The following is a 12,994-nucleotide window of genomic DNA, read 5'->3' as shown; positions in this document are numbered from 1 at the left end:
CTTCATAAAAGCAGAAAACCACCAAACCAATCAAAGATCCATGCAATCCTAACAGCCCACCTGACTGGTACATTTAGCTCATGCTAGTTTATACAGGGAGAGGCACACAAAGTGGCATACAGCACCTTTGACTCCCCAGCTTGAATGAGCAGATATTCTTGAACAGCTGGGTCAAAAAGGTATCCTTTCAGCACAAGTTTGGAGCAAGGCTTCCAATTCATGCTTCCTGGAGCCATAGCAGAATGCTTTAACCACTCCATCACCATATCCCAGTACTAACCACACTAGAGGAGGCAAATTTAATTCACAGATTTGAGCAAGTAATTGTTCCTGTTGGAAGATTAAATGTTACCTTTAATCAAATGAAAATTTACAGTATGGATGATAGTAACAATTTTTCTTTGGATCCAGACCAGTCAGTCTATTGCAGACAATCTAATTTGGCTTTTCTTGGTAAACTAAAACACTAATTAAAGCTTAATTCTGAGTTTCTGGCTGTGTGAGATGTTTTCTTGTAATTCCTGTGAGCTACTGTACACCAGAGATTGAACTGAGACTTAAAAACCCTTTCATTTACAACCTCCGCAAACAGTTCTAAAACATCAAAGGCAAAAAAAAATGTTGATTTATCCTGTAAACCATGCAGTTCTAGGGGGAAAAATGATGTTTGAACATTGGTTCTTTACAACCAGTACATGAAAAGCTCCCTGCTGTGTCTTATTTTTTCCAGCATGAGTGAAAATTAAATCTTCTTGGAAAAACTTGTGTTTGATTGTGTGTGAGAGCACTTGGAAGCAAAGATTAGTTTACTTGCACTGGGGTATACATGAATACACTGTATCTTTATATTTTTATTAAGTGTTTACATTGTAAGAATTTTCAAGTTATTTCCTGCAATACAACATCACACAAATGTCTATTGTCACTCACAAGAGGGCACCTATCATAAGGGTTGGACAAGTGACCTAAAAAGCAAGAACTATAAGGAAATTCCAACGTGCCACAAGCATTTCAGCAGTCCTGAGGATTTTCCAGTGGGCTAATGAAAAAAAGGAAATGCAGCAGACCAAAAAAAGCAATTTCATGGGAATTTAATTTTGTTTTTACTTAAACAATTTTTCAGTACTTTAATGACCATCAAGCTTAGCTTAAAACAGTAATGCATTGTATCAGGAAAAGCATGTGATAAAATACAAAGCAGAAGACCAAACTAATCTTTCAGGTTTTTTATAGTGTATACCTCAGGATGAGCATCAAGTTTCTGCTGCTATTGGCTCTGTCACTGACCTCAAGAAATCCCACAATTTCCTTTAGCCATGGATTTATGCCAGTGTTCTAGGAAAACAGAAACGCTGGTCAGAGTCAAGATGCAGCATTAGTGGTAAAACCAAAATAGCAGTAAATAATATAAGTTTTGGACTGTAGAGAAGCAGGTTGCATAATAAGTGAGGTGTAATATTATTAAATTTTAACACAACTTGCCAGTACCAATCTTTCATTCAGTAGACATGCTTAACTCAGGAACACAACAGTTTTAATGTATACTTGTAGCATACCCAAAGTGTAAAAGTCATTTTGTATACTATAAAATGTGTTCTGGTTTCATGTTGCTGTCTATCTTGTTTGGTTGTAAAGCATGATCACGTTTTCTGTGTGACATCATTGTTGTATATTGTGGCTTCTCTAGAACTGGAGAGGAGAGGGCCACCTCCCATCCTCCTTATTGGGCATTTTTACAGGTGCAAGCGCCCAGTGCTGCAACACTCACAGTTGTATAAGTGGCAAAATGCACATCAGCATGAAGAAAATGGCAGCGGTGTGCTTTTGAACTAAAACACCTCAGAGGTGTGTGACAGACTAGCCGGTAGTGATTTGACCCAGGGGTTTTGTAAGGGTAAAAAATGATTGGTGGAAGGGATTCCCTTTCCTCACAAATCAGGCCCTGGAGAAGGGGACAGCTTGCCCCTCCCCCCACCTCCCCAGGGCCCAGGTAGAGAAACCGGACCTGAATTAAGACTCACCCCTCATGTCCCCAGATTGGCCCCTCCAGCCACCTGGAGGAGAATAAAAGGGGCAGCAGAGCTGACTCAGGGGGAGACCAGCGAGGGATGACAAAGAAGGAGCTTTGAAGAGCTGGCAAGAGCTGGGAAGCAGGACCCGCAGGCGGCGGTTGAGCTCTCGGCAGCGTGGCATGCAGCTGGCACGAGAGGCTCCCAGCTCAGCTCCCAGATCTCCCCGCAGGAGGCTGGGCAGCACAGCATGCAGCCAGCATGAGAGGCTCCCAGCTCAGCTTTCAGATTCTCCAGCAAGAGGTGGGGCAGCACGGCGTGGGGCACAGGGCTCTCAGAAGGACAAAAGCCCTAGCAGTTTTGCACACTCTGGGGGCTGAGTGGTAGAGCTCTTGCCTACTTTGTGGGGAAACTGGAGCTTGATTTCCATGTGGGTCAATTATGGGTGAGGGAAGTGAAAGGGGGAAATCTGTGTCAGAGAAAGTGGGTCCTTGTCTCTTTTCTCCCCTCCCAGATGCCTGTGCCTGGTATCTTTTGTTATTCTGCATTTCATATTTTATCAACCGGTGTCTCCTGTTGTGTCAGCCTGCACCTTATATTTTGTCAAACCTGTCTCTTGTCAACTGAATGAGCATGCCTATGAATGTGAATGCCTACCCTTTATTGAGTCCCTGTCCCCCTTGGATATTGTAGTGCATCCTATATGCCCTAGTATATATGTTATGTTCCACTGGTATATGGTTAAGTCCCCACTGGTAATCTGTCTCTGCTTTATAGTGGAAGGAGGGCGGCTATGCCTCCCGCAGCGCTCATGCACCTGCTCCGATCCCTTCAATTGAAGAGGGGGCATGTCTTGGAGTACCACCCAGATTACAGGTGCTTTAGTTCAAAATGCACCACCACCATTTTCTCTGCGCTCACATACATTTTGCTGCTTATACAACTGCAAGTGGCACAGCATGGTGCACATCAGCTCCCATGCAGAGCAGACTTGATTAATCAAGTCTGCACCAAAACAGTGGATCTCCAGTGCATCCGAGAACTAAAAGGTATGTGTATAAATGCCCCTGGTGTCTGGGCCATTGCCTTAAGTTTTCTAAACAGAACCAGTAAAACCAGTTTAGTGACTCTGGCCAAATCCTGGAGCACTGACCACCTTTGAATTGATTGGCCTGCATTAGCAGTGTTCCAATGATGCTGCTTCTTGATTGGGACCCTGTGATGAGGTCAAAAAGTTATTTAAAATGTTCAGGCTACCTGGGCTGGGGCTCTCTCTGTTTTTTCCCCCGGGTCCCCTCTGCAGAGGGGAAGGGGAACACTGGAATGCTTGCTGGAGCCTGAGACCAGGTGGTACAGTGAGTCAGGGTTTGGACTGGGGTTTGGGCTCACCCCAACAGCCACTCAGGCAGGCACAGAGATCAGTTCTCCACAGCACTTTGGCACAGTTGCCTTGAGGGGAATCCAGGGCAGGAGCAGAGATTGGTGCTCTGCAGCAGCTCAGAAGAGTTACATCAACTCACTGAAGGGCTCTTTGCAATACAGAGGGAACTAGTGCCCCCAGCAGACAGTGACACACCCAAATTCCCAGGGGCTAACCTCTTTTGGGTCAAGACTCCCCAACTTCCAGACTGCCAAGCTTGAGGTTGAAGGCTCCCCAATAGGGTAAGGGGGTGATACAGTGTATACTTTAAACCAGGACAGTGTTTAGTGTCTTTACTGTATGTTGTGTTCGGGTGTTTGCCTCTGTAATAAATCAGGGGTTTGTGTTCATACTGCTTGCGACTGAGGGGTTGTTGGCTTTGTTAGACATCCTAGTGATTCATTTAGTGTTTCCCATGTGGTTTGGGTGGGGGCTTGAGCCAAGGTGAAATACATTTAGTAGCCCAAAATTGAACCTGGCCCTTGTTGCTGCTGACAGTTGCTCAGCAGAAGGGTTACCTACTTATGAATTACTTAAGCACTAATGACTACAAAAGATGAGTAGTGGCAGCTTAAGACTGGATCCATAGTTCTGGACATTTTTTTCCAAAAAGGTTTCTACAATGCAGCTATTACACTAATAATAATTTAACCAATATCATAACCTTGATACAAATCCTTCTTTCAGTCTCTTGGACAAGTAGGAATGGGCAGAATCATTTGCAATTTAGATAGAGCACAAAACCTTCCATATAGTGCTATCATTGTCATAAAAATACAATTCAGTATGAGAGCAAGTGTATTATTGCAGCATTGACAATCTTGCATAATGCATAATACTTCATGTTTCTCAAACTAAAAAAATATTTTAAAAAAGAAACAGATAATATAGAGACTTGAATATTGCATATATCAGCAGAATCTAACATAACATAACAATGATTTCTGGAATAAAACCTGGAATCTTTGGAAAGTTAACATAAATAATAAAGGAAAACATTGCTTAAGGGAGAAACACAATATGAATAACCAAAGGATAATAATTAGACATTTGGAGAAAGGACTAACTGCATACAGCCCTAGTAAAATAAAACTAAATGGGCTAAAATCCATAAAAGGAAAATATTAGCACTCTCTCAGTTAATAGCTGGTAAAACTGAACATATAAATTAAAAGCAATACATTGTTTTTAATCGTTTTGGGGCACACGCTCCAGGGAGCTGCTTGTGGCTACAGCACCCCAGCAGGCTCCATGTGCCCCCTGGGTCTGCCAGGGCTGTCACCCTCCCAAGCTGCTTTCCGGCCACAGGCAAATGCTGTCACCTGTGCCGCCATGGCCAGCATCTGCTCCCCACTGCTGCTCACCCCCCACCTCTGTTTCTTTGCAGGACCGTGGTGAAGTGCCTTGGCCATGTGGCTGTGACTACCTAGCCGTGCCCCTGTATGGCCTTTGGCAAGCAAGGTAGCCATAATGGAAAACTACCTACCCCCTCAGACTAAGAAACAGATGAGGTTATTCCTAGGCTTGGCCAATTACTATAGAAGATTAATTCTATGCTTTGCTGAACAGGCGGTGGCACTGACAGATGCTATAAGAGGGAAGGTCCACGGCTTCATGCAATGGATACCCCAGATGGAAGTGGCCTTCAGGGACATCAAAAGAACTCTGTGCAGTGATGTTGTAGTTATAATACCTGACTTTTCCAAAATTTGTATTCTGGAGACAGATGTGTCAGATATGGCCATAGGAGCCGTATTGTGCCAAGAATGCAAGGGCACAAAACAACCAGTCAGCTTTGCCGGCAAAAAGTTGAACGCAGCTAAGAAAAGGTACTCCACTATCAAGAGAGAATATTTGGCAATAAAATGGGTGGTCAATTACTTTCACTATTATTTGATTGGGAAAGAGTTTAGGTTGGTGACTAACCATGTTCCACTGCAGTAGTTAAACAAGACAAAGAATGATAATGCCTGGATGACACACTGGGCTTTGTCCTTACAGCCTTTTAAATTCTCTGTCAGTGACAAGCCTGAAGTAACCAACAAGGTTGCAGATTTCTTGTCCAGATGTAATGAAACATATGAAGGTAGTGGACCCAAAAAGGGCAGACATCAGGGTATTGATGACCAAGACAAAGAGGCTCCACTGCCACAAGGCAACTTAGGCAGGGGGATGTGTGGTGGGAACATCGCCATAAGTAGAAACTTACCTTAGGTAGGAGAGCCAAGAGAAGAGCGGCGCCGGTGGGACACCACTGGAGACCAGAAATGCAGTGAGACAGGGGCTGCAGCAAAAGAAAGCACCACACCGGGAATGAAAAGTGAAAAACCACAGCAGGCCATAGGAGAGCCAGGGCAGGCACTAGCACCTGTGTGGACACATTTTATGATAGCATGTTGACGCCAGTTTGCTGGCCAGCCCCCTGGGGGGAGAATAAAATCCCTACCGGACGGTGATCAGAGAGGACTGGAAGTGGGTCCTCTGGAGGGCCCAGAGCAGCCTGGAGCTGTCTATCGCCCCTACGAGGGCATGTGGTGGCATCCCAAGGAGGGGGCATGCCAAGACAATATGAGTTCAGCAGAGCCTAAGTCCTTACCTGGGATGGAGCCCTGGATCCCGGACGCAGTCAGCCAGGAGTGGATCAGCGACGAGCCTTGGGGAGGAGAGAGAGAGAGAGGAAGAACCTTAGTCTGCTGTAAGTCCAAACCAGAGAGAGAAAGGAGCATGCTTGAGAGCAAGGTAACCAGGGACGGGTAAAATTACAGGTCGGTTAGCATGCAGCCCAAAGCAGGATGGTACACCATCCAAACTTGACTTTTGAACCTAAGAAGGCTAAAATCCTTACCATGATGAGCGGACTTTGTCTTAGTCACATCCTGGAATTAACATCTGTGGTTGGCATAAGGTGGGATGTAGGGGAGGCAGAGCCCCGACTTGGGAAACCGGATGGAAAGATTGAAGGAAGGAACCAGGGGAGGCAGGACTTAAAAGCATCCTCCCAATAATAACCTTTACCAACAAGACATGACAGGTGATAAACCACTAAGGACCTTCCAAGGCATCTGACCAGACAACAAGCTGTCAACTATAAAGGAGACAGGAAGGGCAAAACACGCTTGCAAGTGGCACAGGGGGTTACAGAGATGTTCATGGCTGGGCACAGGGCTTTTGGGCAGGGGCAGGGCAGGGCTCTGTGGGTGGGTGGGGATGAGCCCTTAAGATGGCTGCCACATGCTGACAGCTGCCTTTGACCTCAGCATGGCTGCCAATTGCTGGCAGCCATGGGGCCAGAGACTGGAGCTCCCTCCAGTGGCCACAGGGGCACATGGTAACCTGCTCTGACTTGAGACTAAATCTAGTCCCAGGTCACCTGTATATGTAGACGCTAACCTATTCCCACTTACTGTGCAGTAAATTTAATGCAGCATAAATGCAAATATAGACACACCCTGTGTGTGGAACATCCTATTAGCAAAGGAAGTTTAATGTACATGTGGTCTATTATACAATAATGCAAATGCTACCTACGTACAAGCATCAGAGCTGTAGTTTCTGTAAAGGCTACTGCTAAATTTCTGGGCTTTAATTATAGGCAGGACCATTTGAATCTCCTATTATTAAATAGGTCTAACATTTCCCAGTATAAGACCCAAAAGTTCCTTAAAACTTTATTAAAATTTATAACACAGAAGGGGGACCAGATAATGAGGTAGAAGTCTCATGCATAGAGTGGGTAGTAATGCAAAGAGGATACAAGCAGACTAAAGATAGGGAGAAAACAAGTTTAAAAACTAGAAGGAAGGCTGTGGGAAGGAAATGAGACCCACCAGAAGAATACAAAATGGAGGGAGTGGGAAGTGGGAGACCTAGGAAAGTGTTGCACATGCACTAATGTTTCTTCATACCAAGGAGGAAAACTGAAGCTGCACCGTAGACAAAGGAAGGTAGGCAAGTGTGGAGAGTCAGGATGGCACAAAGAGTGAACAGTAAAAGAGCACTGCACAAAATGAAGCAGGTTCCTGCAGTATGAAAACATGCCCCGGCAACCATCATTCTCACATTCGTTCACCTTTGAGTGTCTTGCTTTGGAGCCTTTTTTTTTTTAAGCTTACAACTTATACATGTTGAACAAAAGGACACACTAGCAATTTTTGCTGTCTGATTTCCACATATACAAGTTTCAGTTTTCCAAGGTATACATGAGAAAGCATGGGCAAAAGCCTGAACTTGCAAAACTGTAGGTGCCATTTCAGAGAAAACCCGAGTGTCACGGCGGGGTCCTACAGGAGGGCCGTGATCTCCTTAAGGCCCCCTCTCCATGCCAAGTCAGCCCAAGGGCACCCTCAGATTCTCGCCCGCCAAGTCTTTGATGTTTAGGTAAAGTTGGGAGACTGCCTCACGTCTCCTTGGGCACGGTTAGCTGGGACCTCTGTCCCCGTGTTTTCCCGGACCCACCGGGGGTCTCCCTGTATGATGGGTGCTTCCCAGGCACCCTAGCCTTATGGGCTATGCGTGGCTCCAACCACCCTATACCACGCCCCAAGCCTCGCGGATGGGATAGATGTTGGTCTGTCTCTCTGTCTATCTTCATGCCTGTCTCTGGGGCCTTCCCTGTAATGTCGCCCCTCTCCTGGGGACTTCTGCACCCACTCTGGGACTTCCTGGCTATGCCACCTAACTCTCAGGCCCACTGCACTGCTACCCCCTTTCTCCCGGGCTCACCGCACCGCTACCCCCCCCTCTCGCCAGGGTTTACCATGGCACTCCGCCCTTCTCCGGGGGCTCACCACGCTCACACTGGGCTGCTCAGTAGTACCCCCTCTGGGGCTCTCTCAAATGCCCCTCTCTAGGGCTGGGGTCTATGCACCCCATATGCTGCACCCTCCTGGGCACCGGGGTCCTCACACTCCACTGTGAGGCCCCTTTAAAGATACTGCGCCCTCACTGGCACTGGGGTTCCCACACTGCTGGGGGTTCCCCCCCTAAGAACACTGCACCTGCATTGGCGCTGGGGCCCCCACACCACTGTGGGTCCCCCCTGAGTATGCTGCACCTGTTCTGGCGCTGGGGTCCTCACACTTCATTGCAAGTCCCCAATGAGTACGCTGCGCCCTCCCTGGCGCCAGGGTTCCCACACCGCTGGGGGTTCCCCCTGAGGCCTCCTCCAACCCCTTATAGCCTCACCCTAGCCACCGGGGTAATAAACAACAACAACAAAACCACAAGCCCCTAGGCTACAACATAACTATAAGCTGCCTGGCTATAACCACAGAAGTCGCCTGGCTATAACTTAGCATCATTGCTCAAGCCTCCAGAGCTATCATGAACTATACTTGCAATCAGGCTTTTTCCCCACATCCTGGCTGAGGGAACTCCTGCCCCTTTGGCTGCTGGCAGGGAGCTGCCAGCCTGCCCTCAGCCCTGGGCTTTATGAGGGCCAGGCCCTGCCCCCTCCGGTCAGCTGACTTCCTGGTTGCCCCGGGCAACCCGCAGCTGTGCTCGTTATGTCCTGCCAGGGCTCTCTCCCTGGCAGTTTCCACTCTCTAGGAGCAGGGCACCAAGGTGCCCTGCGACACTGAGCATTTAGCCTTCTGTTATACTTTGTTGAACACCATGCTTGTGATCAGCACTATATTTCAGTACATTTCACAGAAGATTGCCTTTTAAAAAAATACCCTTCAAATAGTAAACATTTTTACTTAGTAAAATGTAAATTGGCTGCCATAATAAGTATGATCTTGTTCATTCGCTCTGTATTATTAGGTTTGGGGTCAGTTTTCCTTTCCTTTCTTTTCCTTCCTCTTCCATATATCTGCTGTATGTATTTGGTATTACTGGGGAAGATGTGTTTCTTTCTTCATTAAAACCAAACTTGTTTTAAAGATTGAGGGCCTGGAATGGTTGCTCTGTCAGCATCTGCATTCTCAAGTTTAAGATTACACAGAGTGTTTATGAACCAATGACACAGCCTGCAAATGGTCCACAGTCTCTTTGCCTCTGACAAGAGGTTTTCAGTTCCAATTAATGTAAATGTGGTCTCTGACAGAAACTGGGAAGATTCATAACAACAATTTCTGAAATAAAACTTGCAATTTGTAGACCAGTTATTTTTAAGTGGGGTGCCAGGAGGTCCTGTGAAGGGTACTACAGGGTGTGAAGAGGCAGAGGTATAACAAGCAGGGTTTGCTGTGGGACAGCAGGGGGCGGGAGGGATAGAGAGGTGCCACTGAGTGCTGGAGGGGCAGGGCTTCTGAGAGCATGGGGCTGGGGGTAGCACAGGAGTCTCACCTATACTGAAAGCAAAAGCAGTCCCTGGCTGCAGCTGCTGTACCATGGTCTGTCTGCCTCAGTACTGTGGCAAGGAAATTTGGTGCCTGGGGGAAAGTCCATAGCACCAGCCTGCCCTCATCTCATGCACAGATCCAGGGGGCACATACCCCTCCCCATGCTTGCCCGAGAGTGTATGCAGTGGTGGGAGCCACCCTCTCGTCGTCCCCACATCCCCCCAAATGAGCCGCTCGCAGCTCACTCCCGTGCATTGCCCCAGCTGGGCAGCGCCTGTTGGCACCCCTTCACTTCGGTGCCTGGGGCGGTCGCCCTGCTTGCCCCCCCTTGCTATAGCACTAGGCTGCCCTGTTGTTGCTCCTACAGCATCACGTGGTATATGTACCCAGCCACAGCTTCAAGAGCAATGCCATGGGGCTGCTTCTGCTGCCAAGGCATAGACTCCTTGGGATTGAGAGTACAATTCAGGTGCCTCGACTAAGTTGGTGCCCACCCCAAGTTACACTACTGTGGCCACGTCTACACGAGATGCTGACTGTGCAGTCATTACTGTGCAGTCATTTAGTCCTTATTTATACAAGGACTAAATGACTTCACAGTAACCTGAGTTACTGTGCAGTACTGCTGACAAACGTCTTTTTTCATGACACTACTGCGCAGTAGCCTAATACTACTGCATGTTAACTTTGTGTCACTGTTTTTGCCACACAATGCTACTACGCAGTAGTACTGGGATACTGCTCAGTTGGTGTCTCATGTAGACATGCTCTGTGAAGAGGTAAGCGCAGACTCACCCCTGCCCAGACACTTCCCCTTTCTCCTCTACCCCTGGGCCCCAAACCTGTCCCCTGTGTCAGGAAGTAAACACTGCAATCAGTTAGTTTTGGAAATAGGGTGCAGTTCAATTTACAGGGGTGCTGGGAGTCTAAGAATATTATTGAGACTACACTAATTGAAAACCCATTAGGTCTTGACTATTTTTAGCTTGTTTTCTTTTCTTAGGATTCTTAGGACTACTGATTATTATTGAGGTGTAAAGAGGTGCTCAGTCTGTAGCCCATCCTGAAACCCAGCTGCAAGTAGTCAGCAGTTAAGAGTCTGCCTGGTTGGAAGGGTGACAGTAGCTGCAACTGATGAGGGAACAGAGCCATGAAGGTGGGGTGGAGTCACGAAGATGCTTAAAAGCTCCAGGAGCAGAGAGAAAAGGAGGAGGGGGAAGTTTGTGTTGTTGGAGAGAAGTATAGAGCCTGGGTGTTCTCATAGGGTTTGAGGAAAGACTGTTGCCTTTTGATTTATCTGTTGCTTTATACATACTTGTTTGTTTTGTGGTTTGATATTTTTCTCTGGGGACATGTTTGCTTCATGAAAAACAAACTGGCCAGAAACCTAGGACACACAGTGATCTGGCCTTAATAAGGAAGCTGGGTGAGGGACCTGCTCCTGTGAGGTTAGAGAGAATGCTGTATGTGTGTAGCAATAATATAACTGGTTAGCCAAAAATAAACTCTTCCTGCTATTTTATTGGATCTTTCCCCCCAAAATGACCTCCCTTTTTAACAGCATTTTTTATCTGTGTGTTTTGCTTATTACTTACCTACCAGAACTTAGATACTCCCTAATTAACTCTCTAACTACTTGCTAACAGCTGTAACAGTTCAGTGCCTTCAAAGTTAGCCCAGAGAAGGAAAACTAATGGTTACCAGAACTTTAAGTAGCTTGCCAGAACCAAGTTGTTAGAAGTCAGGACAGCAGACAAGCTATCACCCAGCTGTCCCTGACTATCTGAGTGGGCCTAGTTGCTAATAGCCTACTTCTAGCTGGTCGCATCTACCTGCAATGGCAAGGCTGCCTACATGAGTGACTGGTGCCTCCTGAATCTGGGGGGGGGGCATCCACAGAAGCCACTGTCCCTGTCGGGGGGGCATCAGCTCTACCTGTCTGAATTAGGGACAGATACAATCTAGCCACATATGCTTAAAGTGATAGCTTGAATATTCAGCTTCAAGCTTCTTGTGGAAAAGCTCACTTCTGTCTGTATTTTATCCTACTAAAACCAGCATTTAACTACTACTGCTAATATTTATTATTGATACAGCAGTGCCCTAGCTACATTGTATTCTATACATGTAAGAAAAAGATAAGCACTTAACAGAAGGTATCACAACTTACATATAGAATGAGATGCAGCTACTGGTTATGACAACAGATGGAGTTGCATAAAGCAACAATGACACGATTCTGATCAGAATTACAGACCTCGCTGCCAGTAGCATGCTGGCAAAAAGCGGGCGAGCAACGTACCAGCCTCGTATGCCAACTTGAATGGGGGAGGAGCAGTAAGGCCCCATCTCCTCAGGAGTCTTTGCCATGGCTGGATAGATAGCCCTGTGCAGACCAGCCACAAAAACTGGGCAGGTGCAGTCACAGTATTATATGCTCAGTAGCATATTGGAATCATGACCTGAGAGGTTTTGCTAGCACACCTCTATGGCATTCGTGGAAGGAGGGTGAACAGGATACCAGAAGCTGCCCCCCAGAAAGCCTGTGCTGCTGCCTGATCCTTGTTGGCAGCAGCGCAAGCCTACAGTGCAACATCAGCAGCCAGAGTGTAAGGAGTGACACAAGAAGTTCTTTACTGAGCATGTCTCTATACCTGTGTTTTAGCTATGTATCTCATTTACATACATGTATGTTTCATTAGCATACTTTTTCCCCACCTAGGAGCGTGATTTTTAGTATTTTAATGAGCTCTTTGACCCAGTACTCTGATTCTGCTTTTGTTTTCAAGCCCCCTTTATCTAAGACTGTCTCCTCCTTATCATTGCAGATGGGCATCCGTCACATAACATTCTCTTCTGCTTTGTCTTGGGTAGTGTTTTCTAGGTCACTCCTTACATTCCCCCCTATGGAGCATTTTTAATTATTATTATGATTGCTCCATTCAATTTGGCTTAACACAAATCTTTCAGCATAATATAATTTTGTAAAATTTTCAAAGGGGTTGGTACTGCGATTAAGCATGAGGTAAAAACCAGGTGAGCATTGATCCCTCCCGCTAAGCAGAAGTCCGTTCTATTTAAAATTTCCCGGGCCAGATAAATCCAGACATTTTCCTGAGGGTCAAATTTTTGTTGTAAAAGGTTTTCCCCTCTCATGAGAAGGAGTGGACAGATCAGGACGCCCCACAATAAAACCTTGACCAATTTCATGATAAGGGCTGTAAAACTTGATCAAAAATTGACAAATTATTTAAAGTTCCTTTCTTCTGAATAGGAATTTT

At 46.4% G+C, this 12,994-nt stretch overlaps 1 long non-coding RNA gene across 1 annotated transcript; it reads right to left on the bottom strand.

Moving 5' to 3' along the window:
• Positions 1-5,668: 5,668 nt before the first annotated feature.
• Positions 5,669-6,416, bottom strand: LOC112549409. The gene is made up of 3 exons (XR_003092807.1): positions 6,275-6,416; positions 6,026-6,082; positions 5,669-5,713 (listed from the first exon to the last, which is right to left on the bottom strand). It is a non-coding gene; the product is annotated as an uncharacterized LOC112549409 (long non-coding RNA).
• Positions 6,417-12,994: the final 6,578 nt, after the last annotated feature.

The sequence above is a fragment of the Alligator sinensis genome, unplaced genomic scaffold, assembly GCF_000455745.1.
Source record: "Alligator sinensis unplaced genomic scaffold, ASM45574v1 scaffold262_1, whole genome shotgun sequence".
NCBI lineage: Eukaryota > Metazoa > Chordata > Crocodylia > Alligatoridae > Alligator > Alligator sinensis.
Note: the sequence above shows the minus strand (reverse complement) of the source record. Positions and strands in the feature narration are given on the sequence as shown.